The sequence below is a fragment of the Eleutherodactylus coqui genome, chromosome 7 (genome assembly GCF_035609145.1).
Source record: "Eleutherodactylus coqui strain aEleCoq1 chromosome 7, aEleCoq1.hap1, whole genome shotgun sequence".
In the NCBI taxonomy this organism is placed as follows: domain Eukaryota; kingdom Metazoa; phylum Chordata; class Amphibia; order Anura; family Eleutherodactylidae; genus Eleutherodactylus; species Eleutherodactylus coqui.
The window spans coordinates 22,292,670-22,309,738 of NC_089843.1; positions in this window are offsets into that span (position 1 = coordinate 22,292,670).

Below are 17,069 nucleotides of genomic sequence, written 5' to 3' on the forward strand. Positions count from 1 at the left end.
AGCTCCTCCCTACCCCCACCCAGCTTCCCCCTTTAGACCCCCCCACCTTTCTAGCAAACTCCTAGCAATTAACCCCTTCCTCCCCGTTACCCGGTTATGTCTGCCTCTGCCTATGATCCCTGATCTCCGACTCCTGCAGTTCTTGACCAGGGCAAACGGAGTCGATGCTACTGTGACCTGACTCCACCACCCATTCCCCCCTCAATTAAACACCGACTCAGTAATTTGGATTAAATATGGCCACAGCAGCCATGTTTATTTACAAACATAACATTAACAAATAATAACAACTAACCCCCTCTGAACTAAACCTGAGAGAGATCCCTGGAGCCCCACCACTGGACCTGTCACCTCACCCCCAACCGCCGGAAAATAGTTGCACCTGCCGCCGGTCGCAGTTCCGACTCGGGCGACACTATTCTCCTACCATTGCCCCCACCTCCGGTCGACAGACTCGGGGGCCCACCACTCACCACCTCGCCCCAGGTCGCCTCATCCGGACCCCGAGGCCGGTTAGCCAAACTTGGCTAACCACACCCACCAACTCAGCAGGGCCCGCCCTGCGAGACCCAAAGGCGACAGTCCACAGCTAAACCACTTAAAATAGGGGAAGGAAGCAATCCAGCCCCTGCTACCCCCCTACTACCACTTTTACTGGCTCCAAGGGACCCCTCCACAGCCAGCACGGCTTGACCCCCTCAAGCCTGCGCAGCCCGCCACCCCAACAAGGCTCTCTCGATCCCCTCCTGAATCCCCTCCAACCACAAGTCTATCCCTATGTCGTTGAGGTGTACTCCATCCGACCTCCAATAATTCCCCACCCCAGCTTCCAAATCAATATGTCTCACTGCTATTCCCCCATGAAACCCCACAAAGCGGGACACTTCTCTGTTTAATTTGATCCTCGCTTTGTTCAACCCCCTCACAGATAAAGCCCCCCTCCAAACTCTCCTCGGAACTATCTCCGACCATACTACTAATAACCCTGGGTGCGCCGTCATCAATCTAAGGATATCATATCTGATATCCCTTGACAGATCTCTAAATGGCCTCTGACCTAGATCATTTCCCCCTGAGTGCAGGACAAGTATATCCGGCACTGTATCCAACGCAACCCCCCTCTCTACCTCTTCCAACACCCTACCCCACGACAATCCCCTGATCCCTATCCACCTGACTACAGCCTCACTACGCGGCAACCGCAACTGCCTCCCATCTCGCCTAGCTCTTGCTCGCTCTGCCCCCCAAAATACAAATGAATGCCCTAAAATCCACACTAAGGCGGAGCGGCGACCTGAAAGAAAACAAACCATAATCAGTCAAAAAAATTTTTTATTTTTTTTTAATTACAACAACTGAGGTCTGACGTACGACCTATACCGGCCCGACTCCCATCTGCCAATCCTCTTAACCTCCTCCTCCCCCATTCCCTGAACCGAGGCCTCCGTTGCCGCCCCCACTCTAAAATACAAAAGATGAGAATAGCGCTCCACAGAGTAAACACTCCCAGCAGCAGAAAAAAACTTGTTATATGGTGTTGAACTCACCCGGTGTGCTGTAGAGCCCTCGACCAGGGTCTCTACTAGCACACAGTATCCTGTAAGGCCTTGAAATAAATCCACAGCTGTTGCTGGAATCCCGCTGAGCTAGAAAGCAGGAGAGCTATGCGGATGTTCTTGTTCCCTCTCGGGAACCAGATCAAAGGAATGCCTGAATATAGTAAAGGTAAAAAACAACCCGCGCTCCTTTATGCAAAAAAATCCTCCAGATGATGCTCCCAACTTGGGAAGTAAAATCTTCTTTTATTGTACAACGCGTTTCATCTCATAAAGAGACTTTTTCAAGTACATATGATAAACTACAATAAACATTTCTTTAAATAGTTATAAAAACATTACCTTGGTCCCATGAGATTCTCCGTCTCCTCCGTGCCCCGCGGCGTCTCCCTGCGTGCTCTGCGTCTGACGCGACACGTCGTCACGCAGCGGAGTGACGTCACTACGTCGGGCACGTTCCCTGTTGCGGGGGGTGGAGCTCGGAGCGTATCCCAGGTCCTGCCGACTTCTGTAAATACAGAAAGGGCCAAACGGAACATATATTCATTAAAATAACATACTACATGCACATTATGTTGTTCTTTTCAAAGAATAAACCACTGTTATAAAAATATGCCGTAGCTCTGGCTTTATTTTAGTGGATATGCTCAGAAAAAAATAGTTGTAATCTATTGTTGTAATCTATTTAACACAATTTCCTCTATATTAATCAGTATGTACCTATTTGCACATTGGAATACAATGGCATAATAACGCCAACCATATAATGACATGATAAAGCCAAACAATACCTGAAATAGTGTATACATTTGTTTATATATATATATATGTAGATGTAAATGAAAACACTTATGTTCATAAAATTCTAATATAGTATATAAAAACTATATATATATATATATATATATATATATATATATATATATATATATGTGTGTAATAAATATACAGTACATATATGTTAAAATATTTTATACATAAAACCATAAATAGCATCCAATCTCCTACATATTTAAATAATTCTCTATATATATCATCTTATTCATAACTTCTCCAGTACTTCATTTAAACCGTTCGGCACTAGCGTGTTTACCCGGAAAATCCAATACATTTCCTTCTCTCTTAGTTTTGGTACCGATCTTTCATATATATATATTCCAACGGAGTGATTTTGAGTCCCTTATAATCTTTCCCATGTATCTGCATAAAGTGTCGGGAAACACTGTGTTTCGTGAAACCATTGCTGATATTACTTCTGTATTTATTCATTCTTTCTCTCACCGTATTTATCGTTCTTCCGACATACCTAAGACCGCATGGGCATTCTAACATGTATACCACACATTTTGTTTTGCATGTCATATGTTGCTTAATTTCTATTTGTTCTTGGTTCAATAAATCTATGTTCTTTTTCCCGTGTGTGATATTAAGGCAACACTTACACTTCTTTTCTTTGCACCTAAATACCCCTTTTTCCTTTTCTTTTTCTTTTTTCTCTTGTGTCTCTCTTCCTTCTTTTTTAAGGTTCGTTTCTTTTTTGGGGCATGAAGGAGCAAGTAGATTTTTCAATGTATTATTACGGCGGAATATACATGGTGGTTTACTATGTATCTTTTTTGCTAGAAAAGGGTCCTCCTTCAAAATGGCCCAGTGTTTCCTCAAAATTAGGTTTATTTTACCAGCTTGTGTGCGCCGAACGGGGGGGGGGGGGGGGTTGAAAAAAAAAAAAACGTTTCGGCGCGGGACAACCCCTTTAAGTGAGCTCCCCATAGCGCTATAGCCGCTACTATTGGAAAACGTTCCAACAGTACCAGGTTACGCAACAGACCTTCGCGTCTCCACTGCTCCGGCCATTCCCCTGCACACCATCTGCTTGAAAATATGCCCCGTAACCGCCGCTGCCCGCCGCATCCGTGAACAGATCCCAGTCAGCGTTCTCGCTCACTTCGGCCATCACCACTGACCTGCCATTATATTGTTTTAAAAATTCCCCCCAAACCACCAAATCCTCCTTGTGGCTAGCTTTGAACCTAATAAAATGGTGAGGGGACTCACCCCTGCAGTCGCCGCCGCTAAACGCCGACAAAAAACCCGCCCCATTGGCATTATCCTGCAGGCAAAATTAAGCTTGCCCAAAACTGACTGTAATCGCTGCAGCGTGATCTTTTTTGCCCCCCGTGCGGCCGCCACTTCCGTCTGTAAGTCCCGCAATTTATCCTCAGGCAAGCGGCACTCTAATGCCTTCGTATCTATGAGGATTCCCAAAAAACTTAGGGAAGTCGTAGGGCCCTCCGTCTTTTCGGGAGCCAGCGGCACCCCGAAACGCTTCGACACCCACTGCACCATACCCAACAATGTTGCACAGACCGGCGAACCCGCCGGCCCTACGCACAAAAAATCATCCAGGTAATGGATCACCGACTGAATTCCAGCGGTATCTCTCACTACCCATTCTAAAAACGAGTTAAACGCCTCGAAGTAAGCGCATGAGATAGAACACCCCATGGGCAAACAATAAAGATGAGCGAACACCAAAATGTTCGGGTTCGCGTTATTCGAAACGAACTTCCCGCGATGTTCGGGTGTTCGTTTCGAATAACGAACCCCATTGAAGTCAATGGGCGACCGGAACATTTTTGTATTTCGCCGAGGGGGGCCCCTCGAAGCATACGTACACCTCCCCCCTTGCCCGGTCATCGAGCCTAACCCCATCCCCTTCTTTCTCGGTCTGCACCGCAACTGTTGCTGACCGCCCTGCCTCTACACCCCCGCCAACATCCTGTGTACCTACCGACGCTGCAGATGTACTTGCATCCACCCGCCACGCTGATACCGCTGAAGGAGAGGTACTCGTTACTGCTCCCCACGCCGCCTGGCCACCCCCAGTCCCCCAAGCCGAGCCTGCGCTTGGCGAGCTCGCAATGCTGGATGACGCAGCAAGCGGCGATCTATCCACCGCGGCAGCCCGCGCAGCCTGAGCTGCCCCCCCCCCACTCTCACGCATTAGCAAGCCACACAACACACCGAGCAGTGCCCCCATTTCACCCTCCCACTCAAAACACTCTCTAACGCTGCGCCACCCGCCGGCAAACGCGCCCCCACCCCCGTGCGTGCTAACTGGCTTCCCGCATCAGACATACACCACATGGAGCTCTCACCTGGCTGCGTCGGGGCTGTGGGCCCACCAGCCGCTTCTCCCCTGTCCCGACATTCCACGCCGCTGTCCTCCTGGTCGCTGCTCCTCTCGGCAGCCGTGCTGCTCTCAGGCCGTAATCACTCTCCATGGTAGCCAGCCGCTCTTCTCGGTGTCGGGGACGCCCCGGCCACCTCCCTGCTGCTGGGGCGCTGACTACTGCCCCCATCTTCGGCCACTTCTGGTTCTGGCCTGCCGCTGCGCCGAGGCCGCGCCCCGACCGCCATTCCCATGGGTGCACGGCCCCCCGCTCCGTGCCTGACCTCCGCTGCTGTCGCTGCACTGCTCTGGGGAATCCTGTCCCGGGGCCCGCCTTCCACCCCAGGGCCTTCGTGGCGCCGAGCAGCCCCCCCCCCCCCCGGCCTCCTTCCCCTGCCATTAGTGGTTGCCAGAGGGACTACACGTGGTGGGGCCGGGGAGGGGCTCCGCAAACGCCGCTGACAGGAGGGGGCCTGCTCCTGGCTAAGACGCGCAGGCGCGCGCGCCCTCCGTGGCCTCCTCTCTCTCTCCACCGCATAGACTGTCGCTGCAACCTCCGCAGCCGGGGCCGGCGCTGCTTCTTCCGGGGGCTCCTCCAGCATCCGGACTAACCAGTTCAGGCCCCTCTCCTCCGCCGCTTCCCGGATCCGACCCAGAATGGCTTCCATCTTCACCTTGGTAAGTGCCTTCGGGCTCTTCTTTTCTTCACCCCACTGCACTGTCTTCTACCCGCCGATTCCTCTCCTCCTTCAGGCCTTCTCCCGGTCTTCTTCTATGGCCCCTTTTCCTCTTCTCCTGATTAAAGCTTCAATCTTCTTCCGGTCTTTCTCTGTGGTCTTCACTAGAGATGAGCGAGCACCAAAATGCTCGGGTGCTCGTTGCTCGAGTTGAACTTTCCGCGATGCTCGAGGGTTCGTTTCGAGTAACGAACCCCATTGAAGTCAATGGGCGACTCGAGCATTTTTGTATATCAGCCATGCTCCGCTAAGGTTTTCATTGGTGAAAATCTACAAAACCCAAGAAAGTGATGGAAACGACACAGAAACGGATAGGGCAGGCGAGGGGCAACATGCTGGGCTGCATTTCAGGTTCTCAGGTCCCACTATTCAGCCACAATAGCGGCAAGAGTGGGTCCCCGGCCTAACAATTTTTACTTCGGACAAACCCTCATTAGTAAGCCACACCTTAGCTAAGCACCACACTACCTCCAACTAAGCACAAGCACTGCCTGTGGGACACATCCCTGCCTCTTCTCCTGGGTTACATGCTGCCTAACCCCCCGCACGACCCTGCATCCACAGCGCATAAAAAAGTGTCCTGCGCAGCCTTCAGCTGCCCTCATGCCACACGCTGGCCTCACAGCCACACCACCCTCATGTCTATTTATAAGTGCGTCAGCCATGAGGAGGAACCGGAGGCACACACTGCAGAGGGTTAGCAGGGCCAGGCAGCGACCCTCTTTAAAAGGGGCGGGGCGATAGCCCACAATGCTGTACAGAAGCAATGAGACATCCAATCCTGTGCCACCTCCATCAGGAGCTGCAAACATGGGCATAGCAGTGGGGAATTCATGTGCCACACAGTATTCATTCTGTCAAGGTGTCGCATAGCTCATTCCACACTGCAAGGGGAAAGCCGTCAGTGCTCTGCCCTCTACCCAAGTCAGTCAGTGTCTTTGTGCCAGACAGGTCAAACACCGCGATGGGAACTAAGTTTGCACCAACAGCATAAGTGGGTCCTAGGAAGCCCAAGACATGAACAAAAAATTGATCTGAGCGGCCAAACATGGCAGACTTGCACCGCGCCCACGACATAGGCCTCGGCCCACAGCTTCAGCAATCCTAGGCAGGAAGCAGACTTTCACTGCACCCAGGACATAGGCCTCTACACAAACCCTCAGCAATCGCAGCGGACTCCTATGCTAGCGTAGCTGTGCACGTCTCATTAGTGCTGTATTGCTCCTGTAGTTTGTCCCAATGCAGTGCCACGGATAGTAGAGCTAACGTCAGATTAAATACAGGTGGGCTTCCGCCCACACTGCATGCCCCAGTCGGGTTTTTTATAAATAGTCACAGGCAGGTACAACTCCGCAATGGGAATTCCGTGTGAACCCACAGCATGGGTGGCTCTCTGGAACCCACCGGCGGTACATAAATATATCCCATTGCAGTGCCCTGGACAGCAGAGCTAACGTCACATTAAATGCATGTGGGCTTCGGCCCACACTGCATGCCCCAGTCAGACTGGGGTTTTTTATAAGTAGAGACAGGCAGGTACAACTCCCTATTGTGAAGTCCGTGTGGACCGACAGCATGGGAGGGTCCCAGGAAGCCACCGGCGGTACATAAATAAATCCCATTGCATTGCCCAGCACAGCTGAGGTAACGTCAGATTAAATGCAGGTGGGCTTTGACCCACACTGCATGCCCCAGTCAGACTGGGGTTCTTTATAAGTAGACACATGCAGTTACAACTCCGTGTGGACCGACAGCATGGGTGGGTCCCAGGAATAAATCCCATTGCAGTGCCCAGGACAGCAGAGCTAACGTCAGATTAAATGCAGGTGGGCTTCGGCCAAGAATGTTTTCATAGTTGGAGGAGGAGGACGGGAAAGTTTTTGAGGCAGTACGTGTCCTGTCCCCGTGTCCGTGGTTATATGCACCTTCCCAGTGACCGCGTCGCTGAAAAGTTGTCACGCCTGTGGAACCTAGTAGCGCGGCCTCGCCACCATCATGTCTTTGGGAAGCCTCCGTTTCCACTACCCTGTAACATTGCAGTAGCAGCAGTATAGGCAGAGCCGAGAATTAGTAACATTTCAGCGGTAAGAGCATGCACAAACCCCTGTAACATTTCATTGGCAGCAGTGAGGACAGACCCCACTAACATTTCATTTGCAGCAGTATACATAGACACCAGTAACATTTCAGTAGTATCAGTATAGACAGACCCCAGTAACAGTAACTTAGAAGCAGTATGGGCAAAGCAGCAGATTCACATTTCCCTGGCAGCAGTGTAGGGAGAGCACAGCATTTGTAACCTTTACAGTAGTAGGAGTATTGTCAGGCCCCAGCAACAGTAACGTAGAAGCAGTAGGGACAAAGCAGCAGATTCACATTTCCCTGGCAGCAGTGTAGGGAGAGCACAGCATTTGCAACATTTCCGTAGTAGCAGTATAGTCAGACCCCAGTAACAGTAACGTAGAGGCAGTATGGGCAAAGCAGCAGATTCACATTTCCCTGGCAGCAGTGTAGGGAGAGCATAGTATTGGTACGACTTCAGTAGTAGGAGTATAGTCAGGCCCCAGCAAAAGTAACATAGAAGCAGTAGGGACAAAGCAGCAGATTGACATTTCCCTGGCAGCAGTGTAGGGAGAGCATAGTATTGGTTAGATTTCAGTAGTAGGAGTATAGACAGGCCCCAGCAACAGTAACGTAGAAGCAGTAGGGACAAAGCAGCAGATTCACATTTCCCTGGCAGCAGTGTAGGGAGAGCATAGTTTTGGTAAGATTTCAGTAGTAGGAGTATAGACAGGCCCCAACAACATTAGCATAGAAGCCGTAGGGACAAAGCAGCAGATTCACATTTCCCTGGCAGCAGTGTAGGGAGAGCGTAGTATTGGTAAGATTTCAGTAGTAGGAGTATAGACAGGCCCCAGTAACATTAACGTAGAAGCAGTATGGGCAAAGCCCACTATTAGTTACATTTCTGTTATAGCAGTATAGACCTGCCCCAGTAACATTTCCGTTGAAGCATTATGGGCAGAGCCCAGTATTAGTAAAATTACAGTAGTAACAGTATACACCAACCAAGGTAACATTTCAGGAGCAGAAGTATCGGCAGACCGAAGTAACATTTCTGTTGCTGAAGTATAGTCAGACCCCTGTAGCATTACTGTGGCAGAAGTATAGGTTTTCAGAACAGAGTTACATTTCTGTAGCAAAAGTGTAGGCCAACCCCAGACACAGTGGTGTACCATGAGTGCAGGCGAAGCCCATAAAAATTACTTGGATTACATTGTAGGCGAGGGCCCGAAAAATTGGTGTACCGACAGTACAAATGTACCCCAGAAAAATTGCCCATGCCCAACCCAGAGGGCAGGTGAAACCCATTAATCGCTTAGCGTACTGTGGCTTAATTTTTAACTAGGCCTGGAGGCAGCCCAGTCTAAAAAACAATTGGTTCAGGTGGAAGTTTCAATGCTTTAATGAGAATTGAAACAGATAAATATTATTTAGAAAAGTTATATGAGCCTTTTGGCCCACAGAAAAATTGCCCATTCGCGGTGATTACGAGAGGTTTCAGGAGGAGGAGCCGGAGGAGGAGGACGAATACCATACACAGATTGACAAAGTTCTTTAGGTAGCGCTGCTGTCCGCTGGTGGAGAAGAGAAGTCTGGGGAAATCCAGGCTTTGTTCATCTTTATGAGTGTAAGCCTGTCGGCGCTGTCAGTTGACAGGCGGGTACGCTTCTCCGTGATGATTCCCCCAGCTGCACTACACACCCTTTCTGACAAGACGCTAGCCTCCAGGGCATACAGTGCGAGTTCGGGCCACGTGTCCAGCTTTGACACCCAGTAGTTGTACGGAGCAGAGGCGTCACGGAGGACGGTGGTACGATCGGCTGCGTACCCCCTCACCATCTTCTTACAGTGCTCCCTCCGACTCAGCCTTGACTGGGGAGGTGAGAGACAGTCTTGCTGGGGAGCCATAAAGCTGGCAAAGGCCTTGGAGAGTGTTCCCCTGCCTGCGCTGAACATGCTGCCTGATCTCCGCGCCTCTCCTTCTACGTGGCCCTCGGAACTGCGCCTTCTGCCACTAGCGCTGTCAGATGGGAAGTTTACCATCAGTTTGTCCACCAGGGCCCTGTGGTATAGCATCACTCTCAAACCCCTTTCCTCTTCGGGAATGAGAGTGGAAAGGTTCTCCTTATACCGTGGGTCAAGCAGTGTGTACACCCAGTTATCCGTAGTGGCCAGAATGCGTCTAACACGAGGGTCACGAGAAATGCATGCTAACATAAAGTCAGCCATGTGTGCCAGGGTACCTGTACGCAACATATGGCTGTCCTAACTAGGAAGATCACTTTGAGTATCCTCCTCCTCCTCCTCCTCAGGCCATACACGCTGAATGGATGAGAGGCAAGCAGCATGGGTACCCTCTGCAGTGGGCCCAGCTGTCTCTTCCTCCTCATGCTCCTCCCCCTTCTCCTCCTCCTCCTCCTCCTCCACGCGCTGAGATATAGACATGAGGGTGCTCTGACTATCCAGCGACATACTGTCTTCCCCCGCCTCCGTTTCCGCCCGCAAAGCATCAGCCTTTATGCTTTGCAGGGAACTTCTCAACAGGCATAGCAGGGGAATGGTGACGCTAATGATTGCACCATCGCCGCTCACCATCAGGGTGGACTCCTCAAAGTTTCCAAGGACCTGGCAGATATCTGCCATCCAGGCCCACTCCTCTGTAAAGAATTGAGGAGGCTGACTCCCACTTCGCCGCCCATGTTGGAGTTGGTACTCCACTATAGCTCTACGCTGCTCATACAGCCGGGACAACATGTGAAGCGTAGAATTCCACCATGTGGGCACGTCGCAAAGCAGTCGGTGCACTGGCAGATTAAACCGATGTTGCAGGGTGCGCAGGTTGGCAGCGTTCGTGTTGGACTTGTGGAAATGTGCGCTGACCCGGCGCACCTTGCCGAGGAGGTCTGACAAGTGTGGGTAGCCTTTCAGAAACTGCTGAACCACCAAATTAAAGACGTGGGCGAGGCATGGCACGTGCGTGAGGCTGCCGAGCTGCAGAGGTTACGGCCGTTGTCACACACCACCATGCCCGGTTGGAGGCTCAGTGGCGAAAGCCAGCGGTTGGTCTGCTCTGTCAGACCATGCAGCAGTTCGTGGGCCATGTGCCTCTTCTCTCCTAAGCTGAGTAGTTTCAGCACGGCCTGCTGACGCTTGCCCACCACTGTGCTGCCGTGCCGCGCGACACCGACTGCTGGCGACGTGCTGCTGCTGACAAGTCTTGATTGGGAGGTAGAGGTTGCGTTGGAAGAGGAGGAGGAAGGTTTAGTGGAGGTGTCATACACCGCCGCAAATACCAGCACCGATCTGGGGCCCGCAACTCTGGGGGTGGGTAGTACATGAGCGGTCCCAGGCTCTGACTCGGTCCCAGCCTCCACTAAATTCACCCAATGTGCCGTCAGGGAGATATAGTGGCCCTGCCCGCCTGTGCTTGTCCACGTGTCCGTTGCTAAGTGGACCGTGGCAGTAACCGAGTTGGTGAGGGCGCGTACGATGTTGCGTGAGACGTGGTCGTGCAGGGCTGGGGTGGGGTGGCACACTGTGAAAAATAGTGGCGACTGGGGACAGAGTAGCGCGGGGCTGCCGCCGCCATCATGTTTTTGAACGCCTCAGTTTCCACCAGCCTGTAGGGGAGCATCTCCAGGCTGATCAATTTGGCTATGTGGACATTTAAAGCTTGAGCGTGCGGGTGCATGGCGGCGTATTTGCGCTTTCGCTCCAACGATTCTCTTAGCAACAGCTGGACGCTGCGTTGAGAGACATTGCTGGATAGGGCCGAGGACAGCGGAGGTGAGGGTGTGGGTCCAGGCCAGGAGACGGTTGTGCCTGTGTCCTGAGAGGGGGGTTGGATCTCAGTGGCAGGTTGGGGCCCAGGGGGAGAGGCAGTGGCGCAAGCTGGAGGCGGTGAACAGCCTTCGGCCCACCTTGTGGGGTGCTTGGCCATCATATACGCTGGTGGTGGTGAGGCTGGTGGTGGTGCCTCCCCGGCTGATCTTGGCGCGACAAAGGTTGCACACCACTGTTCGTCGGTCGTCCGGTGTCTCAGTGAAAAACTGCCAGACCTTAGAGCACCTTGGCCTCTGCACGGTGGCTTGGCGCGAGGGGTTGCTTTGGGAAACAGCTGGTGGATTATTCGCTCCTGCCCTGCCTCTACCCCTGGCCACCCCACTGCCTCTTCCAACCTGTCCTGTGGCTGCAATTGCCTCCCCCTCTGAAGACCGGTCCTCAGTTGGCTTATCACACTAGGTGGGGTCAGTCACCTCATCGTCCAGCGGCTCTTCCTCCGAATCCTCTGTGCGCTCCTCCCTCGGACTTACTGCCCTTACTACTACCTCACTGATAGACAACTGTGTCTCATCGTCATCGTCCTCCTCACTCACTGAAAGCTCTGGAGACAGTTGCCGGAAGTCCCCAGCCTCATCCCCCGGACCCCGGGAACTTTCCAAAGGTTGGGCATTGGTCACGACAAACTCCTCCGGTGGGAGAGGAACCATTGCTGCCCAATCTGGGCAGGGGCTCGAGAACAGTTCCTGGGAGTCTGCCTGCTCCTCAGAATGTGTCATTTTCATGGAGTGAGGAGGCTAGGAGGAAGGAGGAGCAGCAGCCAGAGGATTCAGAGTTGCAGCAGTGGACTGCGTAGAAGACTGGACGGTCGATAGATTGCTGGATGCACTTTCTGCCATCCACGACAGGACCTGCTCACACTGCTCGGTTTTTAATAAAGGTCTACGACATGGACCCAAAAATTGTGATATTAAGCTGGGAACCCCAGAAACTGTCCTCTCTTCTACTCCCGCAGCAGCCGCCTGCGATTCACCTGGACCAGGAACTCGGCCTATGCCCACACCCTCACGTGGACCTCCGCGTCCTCGACCGTGACCGCGTCCACGTCCTCTACCCCTACCCCTCAGCATGGTGGATTAAAAATCGAGCAGAGACAGAGCGGTGTAAAAATGTTTGTGAATTATTGCCGCGCAGTTGGTGGCTGCCAGCGGTAATATAACGCAAAATGAAGCCAGAGATAAATTATAAGGAAGGCTGCACGCAGGCTAGGCTGTGAACTATGCAGTTTGGATGGACGTGAAGTCCCACAGGCCACGCAGGCACATGCACTGGGTAACCGTTAGCCGTAAAAAGGAATTTTTTTGTTAAATCTCCTTATTTTACTCTGCAATGCAGGCTGAGGCTAGGCAGTGTGTATTGCACTTTCAATCTATGGGCGTCGGGCAGACCGTGAACGTCTGAGACAGCACACATATAACAGAGCGTTGTAGAAAATGTGTGGTTTCTTGGAGTACACTTTGAGGCACACTGCAGTGAGGCTACGCGAAGTGCGGACAGAAAAATATTTTTAAATGAAGGCTGCACGCAGGCTAGGCTGTGCAATGCAGAGGTACTACAATCAGAGGCAGCCCTCACTCACCCATTCATGTTCGAATAGCGAACATCCCGAACACCCTAATATTCGCCCGAGCATCAAGCTCGGACGAGTACGTTCGCTCATCTCTAGTCTTGACTCTTCGCCGTCTCCTTGGAAGTGAGTCTACCCCACCCATGCTAGCTCCTCCCTACCCCCACCTAGCTTCCCCCTTTAGACTCCCCCCACCTTTCTAGCAAAATCCTAGCAATTAACCCCTTCCTCCCCGTTACCCAGTCATGTCTGCCTCTGCCTATGATCCCTGATCTCCGGCAGTTCTTAACATGTGAGGGGAAAAAAAGGCACAAAACCTATCAAGGTCTTTTCGACTCTCTGGGTCACTATTGAACTTCAGGGATTCGTGTCCCACAAAACACATCTGCATTCAACAGCACAAATAATTCCAGTGAGCGGCATATTCTTTCTGCACAAACACTACTGCACGGGGGAAAAAACACAGTAATGGAGACATCACGCACCGCCTCTATTTTACTGAGGTCGGTCACTAATGCACAGCTGCGTGCATACTCAATGTTATTAACAATGCTACAGTGATGAGTCAGTGCACCAAATGCTTAACGCTATTTTTAGCGAATATTTATAAAAAAAAAAATTAGGATAATTTGCCTGCCATCACACACATGGAAGTTAGTACAACCTACTTTATGCTGCCCATAGCAAGGAGCGCAACTAGATTCCCGAACCATCTGCTTGCCATAGCTGCTAACATTGAGCGCTATGGCGGCCACCGAACTGTTAAAAAAGTCTGAGTGGATATACACTCACTGTGTATGTTCTATTTTTCACGCTAACTGCGTTTTTGCACAACGTAATTCCGCCCGTGTGAACGAATCGGTTGCAATACTGTGGCTCTATTGCAAGCGTATATACGCCCGGGCGTAAATACGCGCCATTTATGCGCTTGTGTGAAAGAGCCCTAAGCTGGTATATTACTAGAGAGCAATGTATTTGTGGAATATACATAACACACATTCATGTGTTGCTTTATTTATGTAATGATAGAAAGTAAATGCATCAATAAGCAAAATACTCTGCAACTGCATCCGTTTTATATGCCAAAGAGAGTAAATGCATCAATGAATAGAATACTGTGCGGCTGCATGTGTTTTATATGGCACTCAGGATACCCCAGAAACACCAAAGCACCAAACTAATTAAAAGAATTAGAATCTTTACATCTCAGGAGGACCTCCATGTACAGTCAATAAATGGAGATAAAGAAATGATGAATCCTTAGTAGAGATGAGCGAACCTACTCGTTTCGAGTAATTACTCGATCGAGCACCGCAATTTTCGAGTACTTCCGTACTCGGGTGAAAAGATTCGGGGGGCGCCGGGGGGTGGGGGGAGGCGTGGTGGAGCGGGGGGGTAACAGCGGGGAACAGAGGGGAGCCCTTTCTCTCTCCCTCTCCCCCCCCCCACTCCCCGCTGCAACCCCCCACTCACCCACGGCGCCCCCCAAATCTTTTCGCCCGAGTACGGAAGTACTCGAAAATCGCGGTGCTCGGGCGAAAAAGGGGCATGGCCGAGTAGGTTCACTCATCTCTAATCCTTAGTACTAAAGAAAGTGAATATTTTACTGAGAGCAACACATTGCAGAGTCAAAAACACTCCTTTCTCAAGCACAAATCTATTGGATAGCAGTGTTAAAATTTCAGTATAAATTGTATATGGTGTAAAATGTGACAGATATCACAAGGAAAAAAATAAAAATAAAAATACATGAATTAAAAATCATTCCACATGATTATAAAATTATAGAATTTTGCAATTGTTGACTAAAAGGTTTGTATAAAAAAATAACGTATCAGTGTATTGCAAAATTCAATAATTTTATAATCATGTGGCTCCGAAACACGTTGCACTCTGCACTGTTTGTCAATAAATAACCATTTTCTTTAGCACTAAGGATTCCTTATTTCCTTATTATCTCCATTTATTGACTACACATAGAGGTCCTTCTTAGATGTAAAGTTTTGTACTTCTTTTAATTAGTTGGGTGCTTTGGTGTTTCTGGGGCACCCTAAGCACAGAAGTATTTTTTTGTCACTGTAAGTTTCTCTTTAAATCTGGGGCACATTTGATTCTTTAGAATTTGTCCTACCAAAAAGATATGTCGGTTAATGATGTCATTGATCCAGATCTTTGTTCGGTGGTTTATACAACATTTGATGAGATTGTGATTTGGGTTTAGGAAGTATGGCAAGTGGACATTAATCGATAAAATGGATATTTAATCCGCTTTTCACCTTTTTTCAGTACATCCCGTGAGCAGTCGTTTATTGTGGTGTTACTGGGAAGCGAGTTCTTTTGCAGACAGGTGTTTGCCTGTGTGGTGTGCCATTTTATGTGCCTATTTTGAGGTATTCAGTTCATTTTTGGAGTGGGTGATAAAGAATGTAGCAGGTATTGGCTCAGTAATTCATTACCTGGATGATTTTTTATGTGTTCAGCGGGCAAATTCATAGGTATTTTCAACACTTCTTGCCCCGGTGCAATGGGTGGCACAGCATTTTGGGATGCCATTGGCTCTGGATAAAACAGAGAGTGCATCAACATGTCTGTATATTTTGGACATCACTATCGATACGGAGTTAGTGGAGTGAAAGCTGCCATTAAAAAAAGTACAGTTTCTGCAACAGGAATTTTAGAGGACTTGGTGGGTAAACAAGGTCACGCTTCAAGAATTCAATTTGTTAAGGTTGTGCTGTGCTGGAATCTGTTTCCCTCAGTGTGTCTAGCAGCACACCTCCACAGGTGGCTGATTTAGCTGGCTAGGTGGGGTTTGCTCAGGTCAGCCAATCCTCGGGGTCTGTGCTTATATATATATATATATATATATATATATATATATATATATATATATACGCCGGCTCCTTTCAGTGTCTGCTGGGTTTTCAGGGTGAGCAGTCTTGTTTCCTTGTCTGTGCAGCTTGCTGTGTGAATTGTGTCTTGTTGCTTTTCGGTGCAGCTTTCAGTGTGATTGGTGTCTTGTCGTATCATGTGTGTGCAAGTCTGGCTTTAGTTGTCTTGGTAGTGTAGGGACCCGCCAGACGAGTAGCCTTGTAGTGGCTTTCGGGCTTAAGTATCGTGGCCGATATAGGAACCAATACCCCATACTTATTATAGCAAATTCATCTGCTTATGGTTGCGGGGATGCTTGGTGAGTGTCTGAGTTATTGTCAGTCTGTTAAGTCTGTGGTCATTTACCTTTCAATAAGATAGGGAGAGGGGCTGATTTGTGGTGGTTCACTTGGTGTTCCCTATCTATCCTTCTGGGTCACATTCATGTGGGCCTGGTGCTCACTTGCCCACACGAATGTAAAACAATCCCAATTGGGTAAGCTTAGCTTTGCATGTCGGATAATGCCCATGTGAAGATTTTTTATTTTTTTTGCAGTAGACTGGATTCTGCAACGTCAGGAGTAAAACCAGCAATCATTTTATTCGTCTGGGAAGAGAGCATAAGGAGGACTTGGAGGTATGGATGTCTTTTTTAATGCACTATAATGGAAAATCGGTGATGATGGCGGAGGTTGTGGAGAATTTTGACTGCAAGCTATTTATGAATGCAGCAGTTGGTGCAGGTTTTGGTGCTTATTTTCAAGGGCAGTGGTGTGTGGGAGGTTGACCTGAGAATTGGAAGGAATCAGGTTTGGTCAAGAATTTTGTGGTACTGTAGCTGTTTCCAATTATTGTTGCTGTTTCCTAATGGGGGGGCCTTTTTAAGAATAAGAAGGTGGGTTTTTCTTGCAACATTATGGGGATGGAACATGTCATTAATGGTTTAACGGCATCTTCTCCCCCCAGTGTTAAATTTACTGTGCAAGTTGGTGCTGGAGGCACTGTCATTAAACATGTGGGTGATGGTAATAAATGTACCAGATGCTTTCTCTCCGTATCAGTGGGACCATTTTCCAGAGTTGGCTTGGAGTGCGAAAGAAGTGGCTGTACATCACTCCTCCAAAAATTACCCTGTCCAGATTGCAAATCAACATGGCGGAGTTCACCTGAACATGGTGGGTTATTACTTATGGTCATTGGCAATATGTAAAAGGGATTGAGATGGCACTGTTTTTGTGGGGTACGGTAGAGTTCTAAGGCGG